This window comes from Saccopteryx leptura, chromosome 4 (genome assembly GCF_036850995.1).
Source record: "Saccopteryx leptura isolate mSacLep1 chromosome 4, mSacLep1_pri_phased_curated, whole genome shotgun sequence".
Classification (NCBI taxonomy): Eukaryota; Metazoa; Chordata; class Mammalia; order Chiroptera; family Emballonuridae; genus Saccopteryx; species Saccopteryx leptura.
Window position 1 is genome coordinate 14,252,683 of NC_089506.1, and position 8,946 is coordinate 14,261,628.

General features: G+C 43.1%; 1 non-coding gene across 1 annotated transcript; it reads left to right on the forward strand.

Moving 5' to 3' along the window:
- The first annotated feature begins 8,463 nt into the window (after positions 1-8,463).
- Positions 8,464-8,539, forward strand: TRNAS-GGA (transfer RNA serine (anticodon GGA)). Its single transcript has one exon. It is a non-coding gene; the product is annotated as a tRNA-Ser (tRNA).
- The last annotated feature ends 407 nt before the right edge of the window (positions 8,540-8,946 follow it).

Here is an 8,946-nt window from a genome sequence, read left to right on the forward strand (position 1 = left end):
CATAGTATCTTCTCGAAAATTCCTGGGCATCATTACAATTTTCTCACTGAAATATTGGCTAAGACAGTTTTACATCCCCTAATACACATATGTCCTCTCTAGCTCCTTCTACCCATCCAACTTGCCATTCATTTATTCATTCATTCATTCATCTATTCATTCAAGCTGTGACAATTACTTTTTTGTAAAAATAGATCAAAGGGGATAGACAGACAATATATTATGATGAGTAGAATAATGAATTTCAGTATCAAATTAAATAAGTTGTATAAAATATTGACTTAAAAGAGCACCTCACAGATAGTAAGAATCACCAAATATTAGCTGTCTCGTTTAAGGTACAAAGAATATCACTGATAAGGAGCATGTCATCCTTGAGCTGTGTGTTCAGTGGTGAACAGATTGCTAGGGAATGGGGAGAGGGGGAAAGGCTGCATTTCGTGTCAAAGAAACAACAATGCATGTAAAGGCCAACATAGTGAATTGTGGACCGAAACAGTATACCGTGTTTGCAAGCTCCCAATAAAGGCTGGAGAAGTAGGCAGTGGATTGGTTGAGGCAGGGCAGCTGAGGTAGAAAAATCTCAGATAACAAGTCTCCTCTATGCTGGGCCAAGTATCCCATTTGGACTTGACTTTAGAACAGAAAGAATTTTTTCCAAATTATTAAATGTCTACAACAGGTAGCATCATGGATACTTGGCATTCGTTATTCTATTTAAATTTTAAGTGAAATACAAGGTAGATAAATATCAGTCTCACAGGTGTGGAAATCAAATGATCAACTACTGAAATGGCACAGTCAGAATTTGAGCTAGGTCCCCCTAATTGCAAAGTTCATATTCTATTACTCCACATTTTGGAAGGGATTGGACTTAGTGAGCATATTCAGAGCCTTAAGTGATACGGGACCATACTGGGAGTAAGAATTTAATTTTTAATACACATTTTGACTTGTTGAGAGTCTGTTTTTTTGCTATTAGTGTTTTTTTCCCCTCGAAGAACAGGCTGAGTGTGCATTAGAGAGACACTTCAGAACTTACACAGTGACCGGTACAACGGCGACTGACTGTTCTTATGGTGTTTCGTGAGGGAGCTCAAATGTCTGTGAACAAAATATGAATGGACTAGAGTTCCCACGGGGTCCAAAAGGAAGCTGAATGTTCCCCTAAGGAACATATAAATGTTTCTTTTTGTCTTCCCATAAGAAAAAGTCTAATGGAGGGGGTTTAAAGAAGGGAAGGAAAAATAGCTTCTTACACTGATTGATTCTCACATCGCAGGTCATCAACCCAGATGCTACCTCCATATGATCCCTTAGTGACATCATACTAAAACAATACAACTTTTTTTTTTTGTAGCGTCCCAGCAGAATAACCCCATTGTTTCCCCTGACCTGCCTGATTTTATAACACAATCCTGGTGGTTAATAAGCAAGCAGCTTCGCATCCCCACCTCGGGCATGGTCAGGAGAACACAGCTGGCTTCCTTCCCAGTCCATAACACAGATTTCGAAAAGTCGGAAGAAGGATCCACAGAACTGTGCGGGATGAAACAGGGCTGCTCGTGCAATGTCTGAAAAGTTGCGGTCTACGTTCTCTGGTGACTAGAATGGGGTTGATCACCCTGCTCATTCTAGAAGTCCTTCATCTGACCCAGAAACCTAGCTCACTGCCGGCAAGGGCTGCTGCGCTCTAGTCTCTGTCCTTTGTCCCTCTTAGCAGCCACCACACCTCCCAGGAGGCAGCAGACACTTCCGGCGTCCCTGGGCAGCCGCTCTCACCAGCGCTCCGTGATGTTGCATGCTCTGGGCTTGGCTCCTACATTAATGAGACGGACTCTTCATCAGTGTAGCCTTATCAGATTTGCTTGGGCATAAACATAGTCCCTGGTGCCAGCAGTACCACGAGGCTGCCAGGATATATTGACCTGGGGCCACTGAGAGATGTTGTATCTGTTTCCCTAATTCACAGATTTTATTGAGAAATCAAACGGAAGCCGTTAGTACGGGCACTCCATCCTTCACGTAGCTTAGGTGGCTTGGTAGTTCTATGTGCATACCTCGATGAGCTTCTTGGGAAACGGATTGTGTTAATCAGATGAAGAAATATTTATGTAATATTTTCTAGGTGGCAGGCCTTTCACTAGACAATGGTGAATTTGAATTCAGACTCTCTCCTTTTCCTGGAAGAACTCCAATCTGGCAAAAGAAACAAATACCTCCAGAACTCTAAGAGGTAGAATATGAAAAGTTTCATTAAAAGTAGGACGGACACATTACAATAGGTTTTCATGGTGTTTCTTCATCTATAGAGGTTTGCATTTTGTGGGTTTGAAGGTAGGATTGAAGACACTGCTCGGGGGGGTGCGGGTGACCCCTGAGGCATCAAGAGCCTCCCACTTCCCGCCCGGCCTGGGCAGTGCCCTAGTACTCGGTCTTCAAGCAGCATGCAGCCCCCTCTAAACCTGATCATTTCTACACAGACAGGAGCAGAGCAGCCAATGGGAGGGATCTCAAGTCTGACGATGTGGAAAGGGCGGTTGAGTTACTTTGACTGGAGAGAGTTTGGAGGACTACACACTTGTGAAGATAAGTCTTGCTGAGAGCCTTGGAGGACTACACACATGTGAAGATAAGTCTTGCTCAGAGCCTTGGAGGACTACACACATGTGAAGATAAGTCTTGCTGAGAGCCTGGATCCACGTTCTATGTTTGGATCTGAGTTGAGTGCGTGGACAGCCAGAGTTCGTTCTCAGCTGAGCCATCCTTCACCTTCTCTCCTGACGTGTACTCTGGCAAAAATTATTGTGCCATAAAAATAAATTTTGCGTCCCTGGCTGGTTGGCTCGGCGGTGGAGCGTCAGCCTGGCGTGCGGGGGACCCTGGTTCGATTCCCGGCCAGGGCACAGGGGAGAGGCACCCATCTGCTTCTCCACCCCTCCCCCTCTCCTTCCTCTCTGTCTCTCTCTTCCCCTCCCGCAGCGAGGCTCCATTGGAGCGGGGATGGCCCGGGCGCTGGGGATAGCTCCTTGGCCTCTGCCCCAGGCGCTGGAGTGGCTCTGGTTGCGGCAGAGCGACGCCCCGGAGGGGCGGAGCATCGCCCCCTGGTGGGCAGAACGTCGCCCCCTGTGGGCGTGCCGGGTGGATCCCGGTCGGGCGCATGCGGGAGTCTGTCTGGCTGTCTCTCCCCGTTTCCAGCTTCAGAGAGAAAATAAATAAATAAATAAATAAATAAATAAATAAATAAATTTTGCTTTGTTTCCTATATTTCATTTCCTTTCTCCCTGCTTAGTCCCCTTCAAACCAGTAAAAAACTTCTTCCTACAAAGAGCATGAAGTCACTATTTGCAGCCAATATCCTCATAGGTGACCAAGAAAAACAAAGTGTGCATATATCCTGCGTCTCCCCAAGACTGCTGCCTACCTAGTCTTTCCGCTTTATTTTAGACGCACCGCCTAATTTTATGTTTTTCACTAAGCAGGTCTCTCCGTAGGCATTTATTAAGTCATCTTGGTATGATGAGATATGTTTTCCAGTCCCTGGACTCTCCAATTAGTGTTTCCTCTCTCAATAGCATCCTTTTTGCCTGGACCTCCCCACCCTCCACTTTTTAGAAAAGTCTCTCTTCTACGCGGCATTCCCCTATCAGCATCTGCTCCCAGGTCTGGCCAGAAGACCAAGGAGTAATAATATCTTAAAGTAGTCTTGCCAAGGCTATTTGCATTTAAATAGGATTCAAAGCATTATTCTGAAGGCAATGCTCTCAAAAGGTAGAAGCTTAGACATTCTGAGGGAGATGGAGGAGAATGGAGGGGGTAGGACAGAGATAAACAAGGGCCTTTCTCCTGCGTCCTCTGTGGTCAACCCCCTCTCCTCAGTGGAAGGAGGAATCAAGTCTCCACCCAATCGGCCCTAACAAGGCCGCAATAGACTTTGATATCATAGCTTTTTAATTACACCCGTCTCGTATTTACGTGAACTACTTATAATTATGTGGACTTCTAGTTCTCACAAGCCAGTGGCGGGGGAGGGAGGGGGCTAATGTACCCAGATTACGCAGGAAGGAGGAGGTAGTGCTGGGATTGGAGCCAGGTTTGTCCGGGGCCACAGGCCAGCCCGAGTCCAGTTTTTACCCCTGTCCTGCCTCGAAGCAAAGTGCCCTTCCTCTTGCCTTGATTCATTCCCTGTAGCCCGTGTTCTGATGTTTTGAAAGGCTTTATTGACTCTAACCCTATTCTAAGATTGTGTTCCCACTGTCCCTTTTCTTCTTCCTTCAGTAGAAATAAGTTTTACATCATCTCAGGTGTCAGAATATGTCTTATAGCTCAAGTAGAAGATATTATCCTTCCATGTTTTCTTCTGTAAAATAGTACTAATTCCTATATTCCCAGGACCATTCATCAAAAGTGCTAATAAAATCCCAATGACCATTCAATTAATTAGTCCATTGTACCTTCCCCAAAGCAATGTCTTTTAAACATATAAATGAATAAGGTAAAAATGTTACATATATGAAAAACTATTCTTATTTTTATTTTGTAGTTGATTTTTAAAACCTTAAAATTCAGTATTTTAATGTTTAAAATACTTTATTATAATAAGTTATGTGTTACATATAACCAAGTAGTGAATTTTTAAGTTTAAATAGTGATTTTTTAATATTAGCTATACATATTAGTATTACTCGCATAAGTAATATTTTGTAAAGGAAACCATGTCCCTTATAAATATTTAGAGAAAATAAAATTCACAAAATGTAGCATAAACGCATAACTAATAATGTTACAGAAGCAAAGTGTATTTAGCTCCACAGACCATAAGTAATAAATAAATCAATAAAAACAACAATAAAAAAGTACCACTGGCCTGGCAATTGAGAAACTATAAGCAATGCCTTAATATGATACTTCCCCTCTTAAAAAAAATAGCTACACAAAATATCTGCATGACTTAGGAAAGCTCTCAGAGGTACAATATGAAAATGTTAGCTCTGACAGTTAGTAATAAAGACTGACATTTAAATAGGCCATGCTGTCGACAGAGATAACTGGAAAATGACACCAAACACTCCTTGTCTCCATCACTGCTCCCTCGGACAACAGTTTTTCTCAACTTCAGGCCACCACTGATACCCACTGAGGAGCGATTTCCAATGTCCCGTGGAAGATAATGAACAACTTACCAGGAAAACCTTTCCCTATGGCTAACAATGCCCTGTCTTAGACAGAAATTAACCCTTGCCTAATGTCCACAAGAATAATTGTGTCCCTCTAAATTCGTAATGCATGAAGGAAGTCCCTGTTTTATCCAATCCTTCTAACAGATAATCGATGAAGACGAGAGACAAAAGAAGCAACACACTCCAAAAATTAAATGCTCCACAAAGCCATCTCCTGCCTCACCTAATGCATTATGTTTCTCACGGGTCTTTTGTTACTCTCTAACATATTAAATTATCCTTCCAATTACCTTGGCAACTAAAACAAGAGTCCCTAATATGCTGATGACTTTGGGGCAATTATACCAGCTGTCAGTCGATGATAATCAAGGGATCTTAATGATTAAGCCCGATGAGAATATGAAAAAATGTGTTTGCTTTTTATAAAACTTGTGTCAAAAGCATACAGGAACCCTCATAGTGACAAAATTCTTTTACTACTTTAGATGAGCAATGTGGCCCCTTTTCTCTCTGAGGCTGGTAACAGATGAATAAATTGCAGCAACCTTCCAGATATGCACCCCTGACCTCACCCTCGCCCCCCCCTTCTTTCCCTGAGTCTTTTAAGCAATAAACATAGCAGAATGTGATGATTTTACAGCTGCCTTTTAATCCAGTTTACCTTCAGAACAATAGCAACAATAACAAAGAGCCTGTCCCAATAACGTGTCTGTGCACGATCAGCTTCAGCAATGTAAAGAGTCCCTTTATCCTGGTATTTCTGTCTCCCCCAGAGGTTAACCATCTTAAAAGGCTGGCATGTAGACTAAGCACAGGAACAAAGCATTACTAGAAAGCAGAGACCTTGCTCCAGCCTCCGCATCTCTGCTCTCCGTAATCCTTGAGAAATATATAGCAACTCAATGAAAAAGAACCGATACCTTGGAGTGAGAACATTCCAGCACAGGAATATCGCTGTCTTGCTGCCGGCTGCTGTGCAGAATGTGTGGCCTGGGCATGTATCCCTCTCTTCTTAGCTACGGGGGTCTGCTTGGTGGCCGTTGCCCACACAGGGAGCATTCACAACATGTATGTGGTTCTCGTCTGTAATGAGACTAAGCAGCTCAGCTTGGTGCTGCTTGCCTGGAGGCATCAGCTCTTTAGACCCTCGCCGTCTGATTGGCTGCCGCCTGGTCTCACTACACTCCTCTGCCTTAACCTTCCACAGCGTTCAATATATTTTCCCGAGGGAGGCAGTCAGGGAATTGCCTGTAAGGGAATTCATGGCAGGTTAAATTGAAGTGTTTTTTTTAAAATGCGGTGATGTGATTTTCTATGAATATGTCTAATGTTGCATTTTCCAAAGGTCTACATAATCTGCCCGGGAGAAACCTAATAAGGTGGATAAAATTTAACAATAGCAGTTTTATGTTTCCTTTCTGAAAATGCCATGAGTCTAATGTACTCATAACACAGTGGTCAGGTGGCTTCTCTGAATAAGCAACATTAAATCAAAACAGATGGGGGTGACAGAATATATTAAGAGAGTTATTAAAAATGCCAGGAGGCGCAGCTGAATAAGGCTACTGAAACCATTTCAAGAAAGTGTTCTAAATCTCTTACACAAAATGCTCTTACCCTATTTATGGTTGATTTTATATGGCTATCATAATGAAAACGTAAAGATCAATGGCAGAGACATGGTAAAGCTTTTGTTATCATCTCTAGAACAAAAGTAATAGGAAAAAGTAGCAAATATTTTATTCTGTGGAAGCAGGCAAAATAAGACTAAAAGACCACATAGCTTTATTGTCTTTATTCATATATTAGATTCAATTTTGTACTTGACTTTGGGCAAGGACTTAGTACAGAATATTAAAAAATAGCCATTGGCATATATTTTTTTTAATGGAGGCTTCAAATAAAAGATGGTGAATTGATTACCTACATTTCCCTCATAAAGCCTCACTACAATGACAAAGATTTTTATTTTAAAAACAATAAACTCACAAGGACAAAGAAATGGGAGAAATGACAACCAAATTTAGAAAACTCGAGAGCAGCGGATAGGTGGTAAGTGACCAAGGGAAGCTGAATTCTCAGCTAATGTTGGCAAAAGAAGTGACAAAATCACAACACGTTGGCCCAGATGAGCTCCGGACCTTTTCTGGAGAGACTGAGAGTCTCCCTGGACTGGCGTGGTGAAGAACAAAAGTACCAATATGGAAATGTAGGTGTTAATGAAAACTAGCTCTTCTTTCTCACACTCCACTCCTAGGAGACAGGTGTATATAGCAAGGTGTGTACTCTCCAGAAGTGACAGTTGAAAAGTGTTCTCCAGGGCTCTAACCATTCCAAAAGATAAGACTTACAGGCATAAATATCGGGTACCCTCTAAGAAATGGCCCAGCCAGGTTACCCAGCAGGGAAGGACACATGAATAAACTCTTCACTTGAGTTTTTAGTACCCCACTCTAACATGTGAGCAGATCAGACAAACACCTAATAGCAAAGCAGAGGCCACACAAACAAAAAAGAAACAGATCCAGAAGCAGACAGACAAATCAATATGGAAAAATGTAAATTGGAGGAAACAGTGGGAAAATAGTTTAAATACTGTGATTAATGCCCTTGTCGAAATAAGAGATGCACAGGCAGTTCTCACTTTGCATGGTTCCAGGGTGCATGGATATCAGTTACACAGTTTAGTTTCTAACGCCAGTCCCCAGGTAATAGAGTTCATATTTCAGTTACCACGGTACGCAAGCATACCCTCTCCATCGCCTTCGCCGTTATTGTGCTTCTCAGGGACCGCGTTTTCATCAACATCCAGGCAAGACCCGCAGTAATTTTTAGCAATAAAGTATTTTTTACGTAAAGTATGCAAATTATTTTAGACATCACGTTATTGCACACGTAATAGACTACAATAAAGTGTAAACATAACTTTTATAGGCACGGGGAAACCACAAAGTTCATGTGACTCACTTTCTTGAGATAGTTGCTTTATGGCCGTGTTCTGAAACCAAAGTCACAGTCTCTCCGAGGAATGCCTGTGTTAAATATGGGTAGTTAACATAGTGCACACGCTTTTCTGTTCGCTCTTCTGCCCATAGTCACTAAGCAATAATGGATGCACATCATGATCAGTGACCAATGCCATCACGTTCCTCAAATCCGTCCGTGGTTGGCTACTGAATGTCTGTAAGTTCATGCACAGACAGCAGTGTAGGTGTGTAGCCTTCTTGTTTCCTCATAAACTCTTGTGATGTTTTACAGAATAGTTCATGAAAAGGGGGAGCTGGCCCTGGCTGGTTGGCTCAGTGGTAGAGCGTCGGCCTGGAGTGCAGGAGTCCCGGGTTCGATTCCCGGCCAGGGCACACGGGAGAAGCACCCATCTGCTTCTCCACCCCTCCCCCTCTCCTTCCTCTCTGTCTCTCTCTTCCCCTCCCGCAGCTGAGGCTCCATTGGAGCAAAGTTGGCCCAGGCGCTGAGGATAGCTCCATGGCCTCTGCCTCGGGTGCTAGAATGGCCCTGGTTGCAACAGAGCAATGCCCCAGATGGGCAGGGCATCGCCTCCTGGTGGGCGTGCTGGGTGGATCCCGGTCGGGCACATGTGGGAGTCTGTCTGACTGCCTCCCCGTTTCCAACTTCAGAAAAATACAAAAAAAAGGGGGGGGGAGCTGGCCCATAAAGATAAAATGCAGCAATGAAGTAAAAAATGTAACAAAGTAAGAAAAATTTGGTATAATTAGAACTGGTAATAGCTCGCAGGATAGGAGAGAGA